Raw genomic sequence first — 15,834 nt, forward strand, 5'->3', positions numbered from 1 at the left:
AAGAGATCTAAAAGTGAGAGAGCACACACCAAACTCTGCTTCTCTCTTCAAACTGTCTCTCTCGGCACCTGCATACAAAAATGTAACAGTAACCAAAAGCCCCAGGCTCAGCCATCTCCCCAGGCATTGCCTGACCAATCAGCTTCATGCATCTTATTTTACAGTTGACACACACACATTAATTGATTCCTTGCATGCTCCAACAAGGCGTTTTGGACTGCAACTCCCACAATTGTGGGATTATGGAATTGTGGGAGTTGTAGTCCAAAACACCTGGAGGGTCAAAGCTTGCCCATGCCTAGTTTAAACCATTCTATGAAGGAACTGATGTATGAAAAAATAATTCTCTTTACAGGGTTGTTGTAGGTTTTTTCGGGCTATTTGGCCATGTTCTAGAGGCATTCTCTCCTGATGTTTCGCCTGCATCTATGGCAAGCATCCTCAGAGGTAGTGAGGTCTGTTGGAACTAGAAAATGGGTTTATATATCTGTGGAATGACCAGGGTGGGACAAAGGACTCTTGTCTGTTGGAGCTAGGTGTGAATGTTTCAATTGACCACCTTGATTAGCATTTGATGGCCTGGCAGTGCCTGGAGGAATCTTTTGTTGAGAGGTGATTAGATGCCCCTGATTGTTTTCCCTCTGTTGTTTTGCTGTTTTAATACTGGTAGCCTCTTTACACTGGTAGTCTCTTTGCAGTTACACCAGAAATAGGGTGCTTTTAATTTGTTGAGGCACCAATACTTTTTGACAGAAAAGACAAGGTAAAACTATAAATCCATGGCTTTGAGCTATGGCAGTTAAAGTGGCATGAATCTGCATTAATTCTACAGTGTAGATGCAACCTAGAATGTATAATGTTAGGTTAGCATTTTACATCTGCTGTTAGAGCTAAACTGTGTCAGTTGGTCTCCCATTGTGTAGGTTGTGAGATGCATTTGTTTTTCAGTAGCATGAAGAGGTGTCTGCTCTTACAAACACAACAAATTTATTTTTCCTCCCAGAGACAGAACATTAGATTTGTTATTTAAATAAAGATATAACATTTCCTGAATTTTGGAGGAAAAGAGGGGGCACCTGGATTTGAACCAGGGACCTCTTGATCTGCAGTCAAATGCTCTACCACTGAGCTATACCCCCAGCTGGAAAACATACTCACTTCTCCTTTTTTCTATTGAAATGTAACATTCCTCACTGCATTGAAATGCAGACTACTGGAAGGTATGAGTCTAGCAAATGTGTTACCATAACGACAGGCCACATATAAGGCATATCAGTATTTTCTTTTTCTTTTTTCTTGTAATAGTCCACATTACAGCTCAAGCTCTCGATTCTGACTAATCACACACATAAAAAAATGACTTCCCACCAAAAAACTGGGATGCATCAACAATACAGAATTAATATTTTGACACAACTTGCAATGACTCAATGCTATGGGAGTTGTAGTTTTGCAAGGTCCTTAGCCTTCTAAGTCAGAGATTGCTGGGACCTCACCAAGCTACAGCTCCCAGTATTCCATAGCCTTGATATGATAGTTAAAAGTGGTTCCAAACTGCATTGTTTCTATAGTGTAGAAGGACCCATAAAATGTCCTTCTGATGACCATAGCTGTGTATCATCTAAACAAGGCATGGGAAAACTTCAGCCTTCCAGGTGTTTTGGACTTCAATTCCCACAATTCCTAACAGAATTGTGGGAGTTGAAGTCCAAAACATCTAGAGGGGGGAAGTTTGCCCATGCCTGATCTAAACACTAATCCAGACCAATGCTCTTGCTCACATCTCAGAAAAGCTAATTTGGTGTTGAAATCTTAGGTCCTGGGGTAGTCTTGAACTGGGAAACTATCCAAGACACAGAAAATAGATGATAATTTTATGGAGATCTAATAATTGCTTCTGGATTAAAACCACAAACCTGGGAGTAAGCCCCACTGCACAAGCTATATGTATAAGTGTTTCTCAACCCGGGGGTCGCGAGGGGTTGTCAGAGGGATCACCAAAGACCATCAGAAAGCTAGAAACAATATCATATGAAAGCTGACTGGCACAACCTGGGGACTACAACCACACACAATGAAGACATCTGCCCTTGCGCTATGCTACTCTGCTGTTGAGTATGCATGCCCAGTGTGGAACATCTCACTATGCTAAAACAGTAGATGTGGCTCTTAATGAGACATGCTGCATTATCACGGAGTGTCTGAGCCCTACACCACTGGAGAAATTGCACTGTTTAGCCGGTATTGCACCACCTGCCATCCGCCGGGAAGTAGCAGCCAACAGTGAAAGGACCAAGGCAGTCATATCTCCAGCTCATCCCCTGTTTGGGTATCAGCCAGCACACCAACTACTTAAATCAAGAAATAGTATTCTAAGATCTACAGAAACACTAACTGGAACACCTCAGCAAGCAAGAGTCCAAAAGTGGCAGGCTCAAACCCAGAACCTCAATCAATGGCTGATACCAAATGAGAGACTCCCCCCTGGGCACACAGAAAACTGGGCGACTTGGAAGGTGCTGAACAGACTGCGCTCTGGCACCACGAGATGCAGAGCCAACCTTAAGAAATGGGGCCACAAAGTTGAATCCGTGACATGCGAGTGTGGAGAAGAGCAAACCACTGACCACCTGCTGCAATGCACCCTGAGCCCTGCCACATGCACAATGGAGGACCTCCTTGCGGCAACACTAGAGGCACTCCAAGTGGCCAGCTACTGGTCAAAGGACATTTAATCAGCTACCAAGCTTGCAAACTTTGTGTTTTGTTTGTTAAAAAATGCAATACAACCGTTTGGTTTGCTCCTGACATGATAAATAAATAAATAAGAAAGCACAGTATTTCCTGTTGGTCATGGGGGTTCTGTGTGTGAAGCTTGGCCTAATTCTATCGTTAGTGGTGTTCAGAATGCTCTTTGATTGTAGGTGAACTATAAATCCCAGCAACTACAACTCCCAAATGTCAAGCTCTATTTCCCCCAAAATCCACCACTGTTCACATTTGGGCATATTGAGTATTCGTGCCAAGTTTGGCCCAGATTCATAATTGTTTGAGTCCACAGTGCTCTTTGGGTGTGGGCGAACTACAACTCCAAAACTCAAGGTCAATGACCACCAAACTCTTCCAGTATTTTCTTTTGGTTGTGGGAGTTCTGTGTGCTAAGTTATTTCAATTCCATCATTGATGGAGTTCAGAATGCTCTTTGATGGTAGGTGAACTATAAATCCCAGAAACTACAATTCCCAAATAACAAAATAAATCCTCCCCCAATCCCACCAGTATTCACATTTGGGCATATTGGGTATTTGTGCCAAATTTGGTGCAGTGAATGAAAATACATCCTGCATATCAGATATTTACATTACGATTAATAACAGTAGCAAAATTACAGTTATGAAGTAGCAATGAAAATAGTGTTATGTTTGGGGGTCACCACAACATAAGGAACTGTATTAAGGGGTCGTGGCATTAGGAAGGATGAGAAATACTGCACTATATATTACTTCTCTCTAAACATCCATATGCCTACAACACACGTCAATTTACTTTCAACTTTGCTGCCAGCATCGATTTCTTCTTTTAATAATTACCAGACACTCGTGTTATTTGGATTACACAGTTTCAACATCTTTATTTTGCAAACATTCAACAGAAAGAAGAGAACGGAATGCATCTATGTACAGAATTATTTACATGGAATAAATACAGCAATTTCAAACATATTGTATCTTCCGTTTGCCTATTTATTTTGGCATCGCCACTCGTTTTTGATTGTCCCGTACTCAAATGGGACCCTGGAAGAGAGAAAGACAAGAAGGGAGAGAATTACTGGACTGCTGGTGCAGATTGTGTTTCGCACAGGATGGTTCAACAAAAACAAACAAAAGGCAGAACATACAGAACTGGGATAAGTGGACAGTGGTATTGGCTGCAACTTAACTAAACCTAAGTTCCAAAGTGTAGTCCTATCTCAGACCCTTTCTACACTGCCATTTAATCCATATTATCAAATCAGATAATCCCTGTTATCTGCTTTGAACTGGATTATATGAGTCTACACTGCCATATAATCCAGTTCAAAGCAATTAATTTGGATCTTATATGGCAGTGTAGAAGGGGCCTCAGAGCAAGGCCTGCCCAATTCTCTTCCTTGGGCAGAAGAAAATATAAGAAACTAATGTAGCCCCTCTTCCTACATTCTGTTCTGCTAGATGTCCCAATAGGTGGCCCATAAGTACAACACAATCAAAACCCTCCCAACAGATGGCCATCTACCCTTTGCTTAAAACCTTCCGGAGAAGAAGACTCCATCAGACTCCAAGGCAGCATATTCCACTGCTAAACAACTCTTTTCATTAGATCTTACTAATGTTCAGGTGGGTTTGGATGATCCTTGTGGTCGCTTCCAGCTTTATGATTCTATGATCAATCATCATCACCTAATCTTTTTCATGGCAACACAATGGAAGAGAGATATTGACAAGCTGGAATGTGTCCAGAGGAGGGCGACTCGAATGATCAAGGGTCTGGAGAACAAGCCCTATGAGGAGCGGCTTAAAGAGCTGGGAATGTTTAGACTGAAGAAGAGAAGGCTGAGAGGAGACATGTATAAATATATGAGGGGATGTCATAGGGAGGAGGGAGCAAGCTTGCTTTCTGCTGCCCTGGAGACTAAGATGCGGAACAAAGGCTTCAAACTACAAGAAAGGAGATTCCATCTGAACATTAGGAAGAACTTCCTGACTGTGAGAGCCGTTCATCAGTGGAACACTCTGCCCTGGAGTGTAATGGAGGCTTCTTCTTTGGAAGCTTTTAAACAGAGGCTGGATGGCCATCTGTCGGGGGTGCTTTGAATGCTCTTCACTCCGATGTTTTGCTTAAGGACCAATGCTAGGGTTGTGCCATTCTCTTTTCCCACAATCCGCACCAATACTTACTCTCGCTTAAGGGGTATCCTTTTGCACACTAGTCCTTCTAAGCAGGGGCAGACTTGGTTCATGCTGAAAGCAACACCTCCTTCTGGGACGTAGCATCCTTGGTCTAAAAGGAGTCTTTTCCTGCAAACCATCTCCCCATGATGGCGGGCACAGCAGTGTTCAGGAGCACAGTCTTTGTCGTGATGGCAGCGGGCACCTTCCAAGAACAAGGAAAAGACCATTAGCATCCAAATCCAGAAGAAGATGAGCAGTGAATGGAGAATGACTCCAAATGGAGTAATTTTGCAAACTGAAACGTATTCAGTTTACATAATTTTGTTTTAGTTTCAATTCTTAATTCTAATATTAAACTAAAGTAAAAGCTCACATTTGTGCACATGAGATCTGGTGCCTCCTTTCTTCAAGTTGCTACACAGAGAAGCCATTGAAATTTACAAGCATGTGGACAATTTCAACAGAAAGGAGGAAACTATGAAAATGAACAAAATCTGACTGCCAGTCTTTTAAAAAAGTTCTAATATCAGGACATTAGATAAAGAACAACACTCAGATAACGGGAATTCCAGACAGGAAACAATCAGGGCCAGCTAACCTCTCCCAACAAAGGATTCCCCCAGGCTGGAAGCAGTTAGGCTTGGAAGCTGCAAGGCCATTCAAAGTGGCCAATTGCAACATTCACACTTGCCTCAGACAAGAGTTCTTTCTCCCACCCTGGACATTCCACAGATATATAAACCTCACTTGCCTAGTTTCCAACAGACCTCACAACCTCTGCCATAGATGTGGGTGAAATGTCAGGAGAAAATGCTTCTGGAACATGGCCATACAGCCCAGAAAGCTCACAGCAACCCAGTGATTCTGGCCATAAAAGTTTTTGGCAACACAACCAGGTTTTTCTCTCTCCACCCTTTTTTTTTTGGCCAAATGTACTTTTCAACATGTCAAGATATTATTTATATGTGAGCACGTTTTGCAAACTGTATATTTCAATGCTTGAATATTTTCCTTTCTCAGCACAAATTCAGGTTCTGGAAATATTATTACAATCACATTGCATCTTTCTTCCTCATTACCGCTATTTTATTAGGGCAAAGCAGGAGGGGAGAAAGAAAATAAAAAAGTGCTAGGCACTATGTGGGCATAAAAATTGGCCCTGCCTACAGTTTTCAGTCCTCCTGGTAAAATCATATTCAAAAGCTGAGGGGGGAAAACACCATCAACTCCATAGTTCAGCCAACACAAGGGTTTAACCCATTGTGGTGCTCAATATGATTTTATTAGCACCTGCCCCAATTATTAGTTCAATTCCCCCTGACCTGATTCCTACCATTTGTTTTTCAATGTAACCTTAATTCCTAGCCAGTGTGGACCATACAATTTATGCTTCCAGCAGTGGAGACCAGATTGGAGAAAGTCGCTCTATACATTTGACATATTTCTATACATTTGACATATTTCTTCATATCTTCCAAAAGCGAACAATAATCTGATTTTGTCCTTGAAACTCCCGTTTGGAAACACATGGGACTTAGTTCTGAAATTGCACTGGAGAAAATGTTTAGAGCCTTCCCTTTATCCCAGACCTTACCTTCCTGGCCTTCTGGAACCCTCTCTTTGCATTTGCCAAACATGCAGATGAGTCCCTCGGCACAATGGGCATCCTGGCGGCAGAATTCGCCTTCATCCCTGAGGTTGAAGCAGAGCCCAAAATGGTAGTCACAGAAGAACCCTTCAGGGCATTTTTTCTCATGGCTGCATGCAGTCATCTGCAGAGGAAATAAAATGGGAGTGAAGGGAGAGAGAAAGAGAAGATCAGAGCCAGGTCAAACAATGTGTTTGAAGATGCTACTCTGTGTTTGTTTACCTCCTCTGGACATTTCCAGGAATTGCAACTCAACTTTTAAATCAGGAGTCAGGAAAGTGTGATCTGTAGGTCACATATAACCTCTAATGCTAATTTTGTGCCCCCGTCACTATGTATAAAATGCAATAATAATAATAATAATAATAATAATAATAATAATAATAATAATTGTTATTATTATCATCAGATGATTCATTGGATGAATACCATCTGTCTGCGACAAAGAACTGGTGGGATCACAAGCCTGAAAAAGTTACAGAATATGAACACGCCAAACTACTCTGGGACTTCCAAATTCAGACAGACATAGTTTTGGAGCACAATACTCCTGTCCTCACAATCCTGCTAAAAAACAAAGTATGGATTGTCGATGTTGCAATCCCAAGTGACAGCAGGATTGATGACAAACAACTGGAAAAGCTGACACGATATGAGGATTTAAAGATTGAACTGCAAAGACTCTGGCACAAGACAGTCAAGGTGGTCCCAGTGGTGAACGGCACACTGGGTAGAGTGCCTAAAGACCTTGGTCTGCACTTAAACACAATAAGTGCTGACATGATTACCATCTGTGAGTTGCAAAAGGCCACCTTACTGGGATCTGCATGCAGTATTTGCCGATACATCACACAGTCCTAGACACTTGGGAAGTGTCTGATGTGTGATCCAATACAACAGCCAGCAGAGTGACCTTGTTTGCTGTGTACTAATATTTTTTTATTAATATTTATTATTATTATTTGTTTCAAATAAAATATTTGAAACATTTTCTATATTAATAATGTTATTATTATTATTATTATTATTATTAATAATAATATACACAATGTTTCAAATATTTTGCCCCAAATGCCTTCTAGTAGGCATTTTCACCAGGAGGTGCTGCCCAAAAACATGTTTCCCACCACCAACATATTGGAAGATACTCCATTTAACCCTGCTTTGATAAGCACCCATTCCTGCCCCCTTTTTTGTATTGGAGTTGTTGGCTTCATTTTGCGTCTTTCAGTGGTCACATGCAACTGCAAGTTCTGATGTTTTCCCAGCCTTACTGGTTGGGGATTTCAGACCACAAGAGGTCAGAATGGACAGGAAGATGTTTAGGGAGAGATCCACGCTGTCAGCCAAACATGGGCTGCAGACTGCAAATCCTTTCTTAGAGATGAAACCACAGCCCGTCCTCAGACATCTGGGTTTAGCATGAAGGTTTCCAGGCAAAAGGAAATGGTTTCTGGGCAGACTGCGGCTCAGCAGCTTTCATTTTAAGAATAAGTCCTTGTCTGACTAGCACTTAGATTAAATTTGTTATTCCTTTCCAGTTACCTTTCAAGTGCCTGGCTGAATCTTGGAGACAGAAAAGGATTTGTTATTTAAACTCTTGTGAAAGGATACATGGAACTGATCCGCTGCTCTTGGACCTATACGTAGGCATACACCAAACAGTCCAGTAATAGATTCTGTCCCAGTGATTCCTAAACTATGGTCCTCTGTCTATTTAGGACTTAAATTCCCAGAAGCCCCAGTCAGCTTGGCCAACAATCAGAAAGACCAAAACATCTGGTAGACCAAAGTTTGTAAAACACTGCTCTGACTGGTTCATGTTTCTTGAATGTATTCTCATTATAAGAAACTCTTCTTTCCCAACCTCATGTGTTGGAGCCCACAAATTGGTTATTATTAGGATACCAATCCAATATTGGGAGGATACCAAGCTGGCAAGATGGAAAGAGGTTCTTTCACACTGCACCATTATAACATTTTGATTCCATTCCCCATGGCATAGCTCCATCCCATAGAGCTTTGGATTTCCAAGACACTTTTTGAATTCTGTGCCAGTGAATTCTAGAGTCCCGCCAAATTATAAATCCAAGGATTCAATGGGATGTACATGTTGCAGCTGATGAGGTATAATAGTGCAATAATTGTGCAATGAGAAAGAGATCTTAGAAGATCTAAGAAAAAAATTGGTGGTGCAATAAAAACAAAATGGAAAGTAGATGCTATAATACTGAAATATTCTCACCCATATGATAGTGCGTTCTTACCTTCAGCTCTAGATTAGATAGCAGTCCGGCATTTTTGGAAGCTGTCTCTGCACTGTACTCAGGCAATGAATACAACCATGCCCAGAGGTGGCTCTGCGTTGTGGGTAGACAGCAGAAAAAGATAGCAAGGAGAAGGCAAAGCTGGCTCCCGATCATCACCATGATGCTGCCTGGCTGAAGGAGTTAGCAAGCAAGAGAAGTAAGTACCTTCTGAGCATGCAAAGTTGGACAGGTTTATATACAGAGGCCTATCTTGAACCCTGCTGGTAAAACTGTTTGCCAAACTAATTGGGAGGAGGAGGCAATCAAGGCTTAGAGGCTTAGCATAATGACTAGGAACTCCAACATCTCCCCTTGTTGCCCCCCTTTTAAGAGCAAACACAGTCCCTGAAATCTGTCTTCATGGTGGGATCCCAGTACACTCTTTATCTCCACATCACCATCTATGGCGCCAACATTAAAATTAAGGAGAAGAGAGTCAACATTATGGAACCAAGGCAAATGTGTAGCACACAATACAAATCATGTACTCTTACACAAAATGGGCACCAGTGCTATTTTGCGATGGCATTTCTCTTATTCATTTGTTTAATTTTGAAACTATAAGTGGTGCTTACATTATTATTTTGTCTCTTCTTTTTTTTATTCATTCATTCCTTTATTCTTTCCTTTATAGCTAGAGCTTTACACCAATGCTTTTTCAGCCTTTCATCCCCAGAATCCCCCAGATGGCATGGCCAAATTTCCAAGCTGTGTCACTTTTGTTTTAAATGTCAGGAGTGACTTGAGAAACAGCAAGTTGCTTCTGGTGTGAGAGAATTGGCCATCTGCAAGGACATTGCCCAGGGGATGCCCGGATGTTTTTGATGCTTTACCATCCTTGTGGGAGACTTTTCTCATGTTCCCGCATGGGAAGCTGGAGCTGACAGAGGGAGCTCATCCATGCTCTCCTTGGATTCGAACCTGCAACCTTCACTCCTGCTGGCACAAGGGTTTAACCCACTGCGCTAGTCACATGGAAGACATTTAATGTGGTTCTGCTTTTATTTTATTTTCCTAGCATACATACATACATACACACACACACACATATATATACACACACACACATTTTATGTTTTTTTGAATTTTATGTTTTTTTCAAATAAGCTGTTTCATAAGAAAAATGCAAGCTGTGGCTGAATAAATCCATGCATATGGAGGGATGGAAGGAGAGAAAGAAAGGGAAAGGAAAAGAGAAAGAAAGAACAAAATATGAAATAAGAAAGAGAACTGAAAAATGCAACACAAGGAAAACATTTTGGCTTCCACTTCCTCAGTTGCTAAAAATGAAACCGAGCTGTGTACACGGTGTCAATCAGCAAATGGGGTCCATGTGATGTTAGGGCAGTGATGGGCAACCTTTTGAGCTTGGTGTGTCAAAATTCCCCAAAAACCTGAGCATAACTTGGGTGGGGAGTCCCTTCGAGAGAGAAAAACACACCATAATTTTGCAATATTTATAGTTTAAATAAGAAAAATATATAATCCATGCTGAGTTATGGAGTGAACAATGCTCAAATGTGCAGATGTTAAATTTGTAGAGCCTTTTACAAATTTAAGGATGGAATTAGATTGGCTCTTATAAAGTGTATTTCTCTGTATGCGGCTGCATGTGTTTGCGTGTCATCAAAAATAGCCATGCGTGTCAGTGCTGACACGCGTGTCATAGGTTCACCATCACGGTGTTAGGGCCTTAGGTCTATAAATCCAGAAATTATCTTTTTTTTGTTCAAAATGCTTGGAGGAGATAGCACTTCAGTGCCAAATAGGGAGAAATCAAACAGGATGTGATGTTTCACGTTGAAATGACTGGCCATTGGTTGTTGTATTCCCTTGATCAGGACTGCAGACTTAGTCCTGATGGCATCCTGTATGCCTGTATTCAGACACATAAGCAAGACTGCAGGGCCAACTAGTGACTCCCAAAGCAACTAGTTATGTTACATAGAGTCTCTTGTGTTGATTTTTGGAAAGATACTCTATTACAGTTAATTGTATCAACAGGTCGCAGGTTCGAATCTAGGGAGAGCGCGGATGAGCTCCTTCTGTCAATTCCGACTCCCCATGCAGGGACATGAGAGAAGCCTCCCACAAGGATGGTAAAACATCAAAACATCTGGGCATCCCCTGGGCAATGTCCTTGCAGACAGCCAATTCTCTCACACCAGAAGCAACTTGCAGTTTCTCAAGTCTCTCCTGACACACACACAAAAAAAGTATTGTTGTACCAACTGGAAATGCTTTTAGCTGGATAGTCATGAAACATGAACTTGCTTCATTGTACTAGATCTGAAATGTACTGTTTGTTGCTGTAAAATCTTTAAAACACTAATTAACAAAAGAAGAAAACCCCATATTGACCATATAAATCAGGCATGAGCAAAACTACTGGCTCTTAGGGATTGTGGGAGTTGAAGTCCTGGAAGGCCGAAGTTTGCTCATGCCTGATATAGATGAAGCACAGAACATACAGATGAGGACTGTGAGAGCTGTTCAGCAGTGGAATTCTCTGTCCAGGAGTGTGGTGGGGGCTCCTTCTTTGGAAGCTTTTAAGCAGAGGCTGGATGGCCATCTGTTGGGAGTGCTTTAAATGCAATTTTCCTGCTTCTTGGCAGGGGGTTGGTCTAGATGGCCTATGAGGAATCTTCCAATGCTACGATTCTATGATTCTATGAGGAATGTAAGTAAACGTTGATGCAGGACTGGCAAAACCTTGCACGCATATTGTCAAAATCTCCAACCACTGCAAGTGAATTTCTGGAGTGGGATCTATAATATGGTGGTAGGACACATGCATTATGGTAACATCATCCTAATGCTCATCCCTTGAATTCAAGGCTAAGGAAGCTTTCTTCTTCACATACTAGGAATCCCCTGCCAATAAAAACAAGCAATATAGAGCAAGCATTTCTATGGTCGGGAAAAGCTCTGTAATCTGAGGGTCCTTTCATATTTCACAAGTATAGCACTATGATTCCATTTTAACTGGCATGGTTCCATCCATGATGGATGGTGAATTGTTTAATACCATCAACAGTGTTGACGTAAGAACTGTGTTTACTTGTATATGAGATGAGAGATGCTATTTTGACATTTGTCTCAGGCAGCAAAATGTCATACATCAACCCTAGCCTGTGAGATCAGAAGGATATTTATTTGTGTATGTATATGCCTTCAAATTGCCAATCAGTTTATAGCAACCCCATTAATTTCATAGGGTTTTCTTAGGCGAGGAATAACCAGAGGTGGGTTTGCTATCCCCTTCCTCTGACATAATAGCCTTCAGCACCTGGCATTCATTGGCAGTTCTCCATACAAATGCTAACCAGCCCTGACACTGCTTAGTTTCCAAGGTGTGACAGGATCTGGTGCATTTAGGGTATTTAGGCCCTTGTCTACACCCAATTATAGGAAGCAACAGGATTCTCTTCCCACCACACTTCCCCCAGCCTTGTTAGCTTTCACCTAGCTGTTGTGTCTTGATAACTCTCCAAATGTAATGAAGTGAAAATGGTTGTTGTCCCAGGAAGAAGTGGTGTTTGGGGATATATTTGAGCTCTTACCTCCTGCTTCATGGGCGCCAACCCTATGCACGCTTACCCAAGTGTAAATCCAATGGAGTGTAAATCCAGTGGTAATTTTGAGTAAATAGGGATTTTTGGTCTGTGTGTGTTCATCAATAAAATACAGAGACTTGGGAATACAGAGACTAACATGAAATTGTATATGCCATTTGGTTCAATTCATTAGTGTGTGTGTGTGTGTTCTTGGGAATAGAGAGACTAATATGGAATTGTATATGCTATTTGGTTCAAAACATTAATGTGTGCGTGCATGTGTGTGTGTGTGTATTTATTTATATGTGTGTATATATGTGTGTGTGTGTTATGTTTACATGTGTATATGTGTGTGTGTGTGTGTGTGTATTCATTTATTTGCTGCATTTGTATACTGCCTCTCTCAGTCCGCAGGTGACTCGGGGTGGTTCACAAGGTAACAATTCAATGCCAACAACATCATAAAAAACATTTCAAAAATTTAAAAGCAATAACATATCAGTTAAAACCATAACAATAGTAAAGAACAAGGCATTTTGTCTCCTAATTAAAAACGTCATCCAAACTCATAATTCAATTGTTCCATAATCCAATGTCTGTTACACTGCCTTTTCAAACGCCTTCTCGAACAGCCAGGTTTTGACTTGTATATATATTGTGTATATATTATGTATATATAGTATGTGATGCAAGGTGATATGAGATATACACACTCACTCACACACACACATATGGAGCCCCCAGTGGTGCAGCAGGTTAAAGCACTGAGCTGCTGAATTTGCTGACCAAAAGGTTAGCAGTTTGAATCTGGGCTACGGAGTGACTTCCTGCTGTTAGGCCCAGCTTCTGCCAACCTCCCAGTTCAAAAACATGCAAATGTGAGTAGATCAATAGGCACCACTTCTGCGGAAAAGTAACGGTGCTCCATGCAGTCATGCCGGCCACATGACCTTGGAGATGTCTATGGACAATGCCGGCTCTTCGACTTAGAAATGGAGATGAGCACCATCCCCCAGAGTCGAACACAAGTAGACTTAATGTTAAGGGGAAACCTTTACCTTTATATATAGATATATGAGAGTCATTCGGGTAAATATTGCCTTACACCTATTTCTAAATCTCTTTTAAACTTTGGAATACTCATTTTTAATAACTCCTAAAATCTTCCGGCAAGCATAGCTAATAGACAGAAGGTTGTAGTAGCTATAAGCAAATAGTTTGCCTTGGAAGAAAGGATGCCAAGCTCTGCTAAATTAATGAAGTCAGTTTAATTCAGACAACACCAGCTCTACAGTGAGCAAGACTGAAGCAAATAGTTCAGGTAGCCGATTCTAGCAAGAAGGCTTTGTGATATCCAGTGTTCTCCCTTGAGAATCTAATGACCTTTCCCAAATTTGTGAGACAGGATCCTGACAGAAAGTAATGTTTGTTTATGGCTGGTCTAGGCCAAGTGGACTGCATCTCCCATTATTGTTGTCCCTTGGTATCCTCTGAGGCTTGTTCTAAGACACCATGGATACCAAAATCTGTGAATGTTCAGATCCCATTACATACAGTTGCACAGCAAAATGGCATCCCTTATATAAAATGGCAAACAGCTCAAACAAGTGCTGGAAATGGCTGGAGTATGTTGGGAGACTTTCCATTATATGGCTTTCCAGAATTTGTTGAACTGCAACTCCCAGCATTCCTAACCAGCATAGCCAATGGTAAGGAATGCTACAAACTGCAGGTCAACAATATTTGGAGAGCCACATAAATTCCACGCCAATTTAGTTGAGCCAAGATTTTACTATTGTTGACATTGTATCTGTTCTAATATCCTATGATGCATTCATGAATGTCAGAGTGAGGTACATGCATTCCTTTAGGTCAGTGGTTCTCAACCTTCCTAATACCGTGACCTCTTAATACAGTTCCTCATATTGTGGTGATCCCCAACGATAAAATTATTTTTGTTGCTATTTTGTAACTGTAATTTTGCTCCTGTTACAAATCATAATATAAATATCTGATATGCAGGATATATTTTTATTCACTGGACCAAATTTGGCACAAATATCCGATACACCCACTTTTGAATACTGGTGGGGTTGGGGGGGGGGAGGTTGATTTTGTCATTTGGGGGTTGTAGTTGCTGGGATTTAAAGTTCACCTACAATCAAAGAGCATTCTGGACTCCACCAACAATAGAATTGAACGAAACCTGGCACACATAACTCCCATGACCAATAGAAAATATTGGAAGAGTTTGGTGGGCATTGACCTTGAGTGTTGGAGTTGTAGTTCACCTACATCCAGAGAGCACTGTGGACTCAAACAATGATGGATCTGCACCAAATTTGGCACGAATACTCAATATGCCCAAATGTGGTGGAGTTTGGGGAAAATAGACCTTGACATTTGCGAGTTATAGTTGCTGGGATTTATAGTTCATCTGCAATCAAAGAGCATTCTGAACCCCACCAATGATAGAATTGGGCCAAACTTCCCACATAGAACCCCAATGATCAACAGAAAATACTGTGTTTTCTGATGGTCTTTGACGACCCCTCTGACACCCCTTCGTGAGCCTTGGGTCCCAACCCCCAGGTTGAGAAACACTGCTTTAGGTATTGTTAGATTGCAACACCCCACATCACTGACAGTTGTGATCTAGCATCATTCCCACCCCGATTAGTTTCTGATGCTAACATACTAGCCAAGATATTGCTATTGTTGATAATTTAGTCTATCTAATGCCATTGAATCAATTCATCAGAGCAGGTAGTCTTCCAGATGTTAGATTGCAACACCCATCATCCCTCATCGCTGAGTGGTATGGCTGATGACAATTATGATCCAACAACATCTAGAAAGCCACATGTCACACAGAAAGAGCCTCCTTGAAGACTGAGTAAATACAGTCAGATGTCCTCTGGGCAACATTTCTTGTAAACGGCTAATCTTTCCAAACCCAAAAGCATTGCTTTTAAACATTTGAAACTTTAATAATAACTTTATTCTTATACCTCACCACCATCTCCCCAAAGGGACTCGAGGCGGCTTACATATGGAACAAGATGCCCACAGACACAAATAATAATAATAATAATAATAATAATAATAATAATAATAATAATTTATACCCCGCCACCATCTCCCCAATGGGGAATCGAAGCGGCTTACATGGGGCCAAGCCTGAACAACATATTACAGCAAAAATAAAACCAAAACATAAACAACAAGCAACATCATCAAAATTACATGAGAAAAATGCATCAAAGCAAAAACACAATTAAAATAAAAACATAGTTAAATATAACAATCCAGATAAAAGCACAATTCAATAAAATGTAAGAGTATAAAACAGCAATGCTGAAAATCAATCAAAACAATATTCAACTAAA

General features: G+C 41.0%; 1 non-coding gene across 1 annotated transcript; it reads right to left on the minus strand.

Annotated features, from left to right (window-relative positions):
• Positions 1-1,067: 1,067 nt before the first annotated feature.
• On the minus strand, positions 1,068-1,139 carry TRNAC-GCA (transfer RNA cysteine (anticodon GCA)). The gene has a single exon. It is a non-coding gene; the product is annotated as a tRNA-Cys (tRNA).
• Between the last annotated feature and the right edge of the window lie 14,695 nt (positions 1,140-15,834).

This window comes from Anolis sagrei, chromosome 6 (genome assembly GCF_037176765.1).
Source record: "Anolis sagrei isolate rAnoSag1 chromosome 6, rAnoSag1.mat, whole genome shotgun sequence".
NCBI classification, from domain to species: domain Eukaryota; kingdom Metazoa; phylum Chordata; class Lepidosauria; order Squamata; family Dactyloidae; genus Anolis; species Anolis sagrei.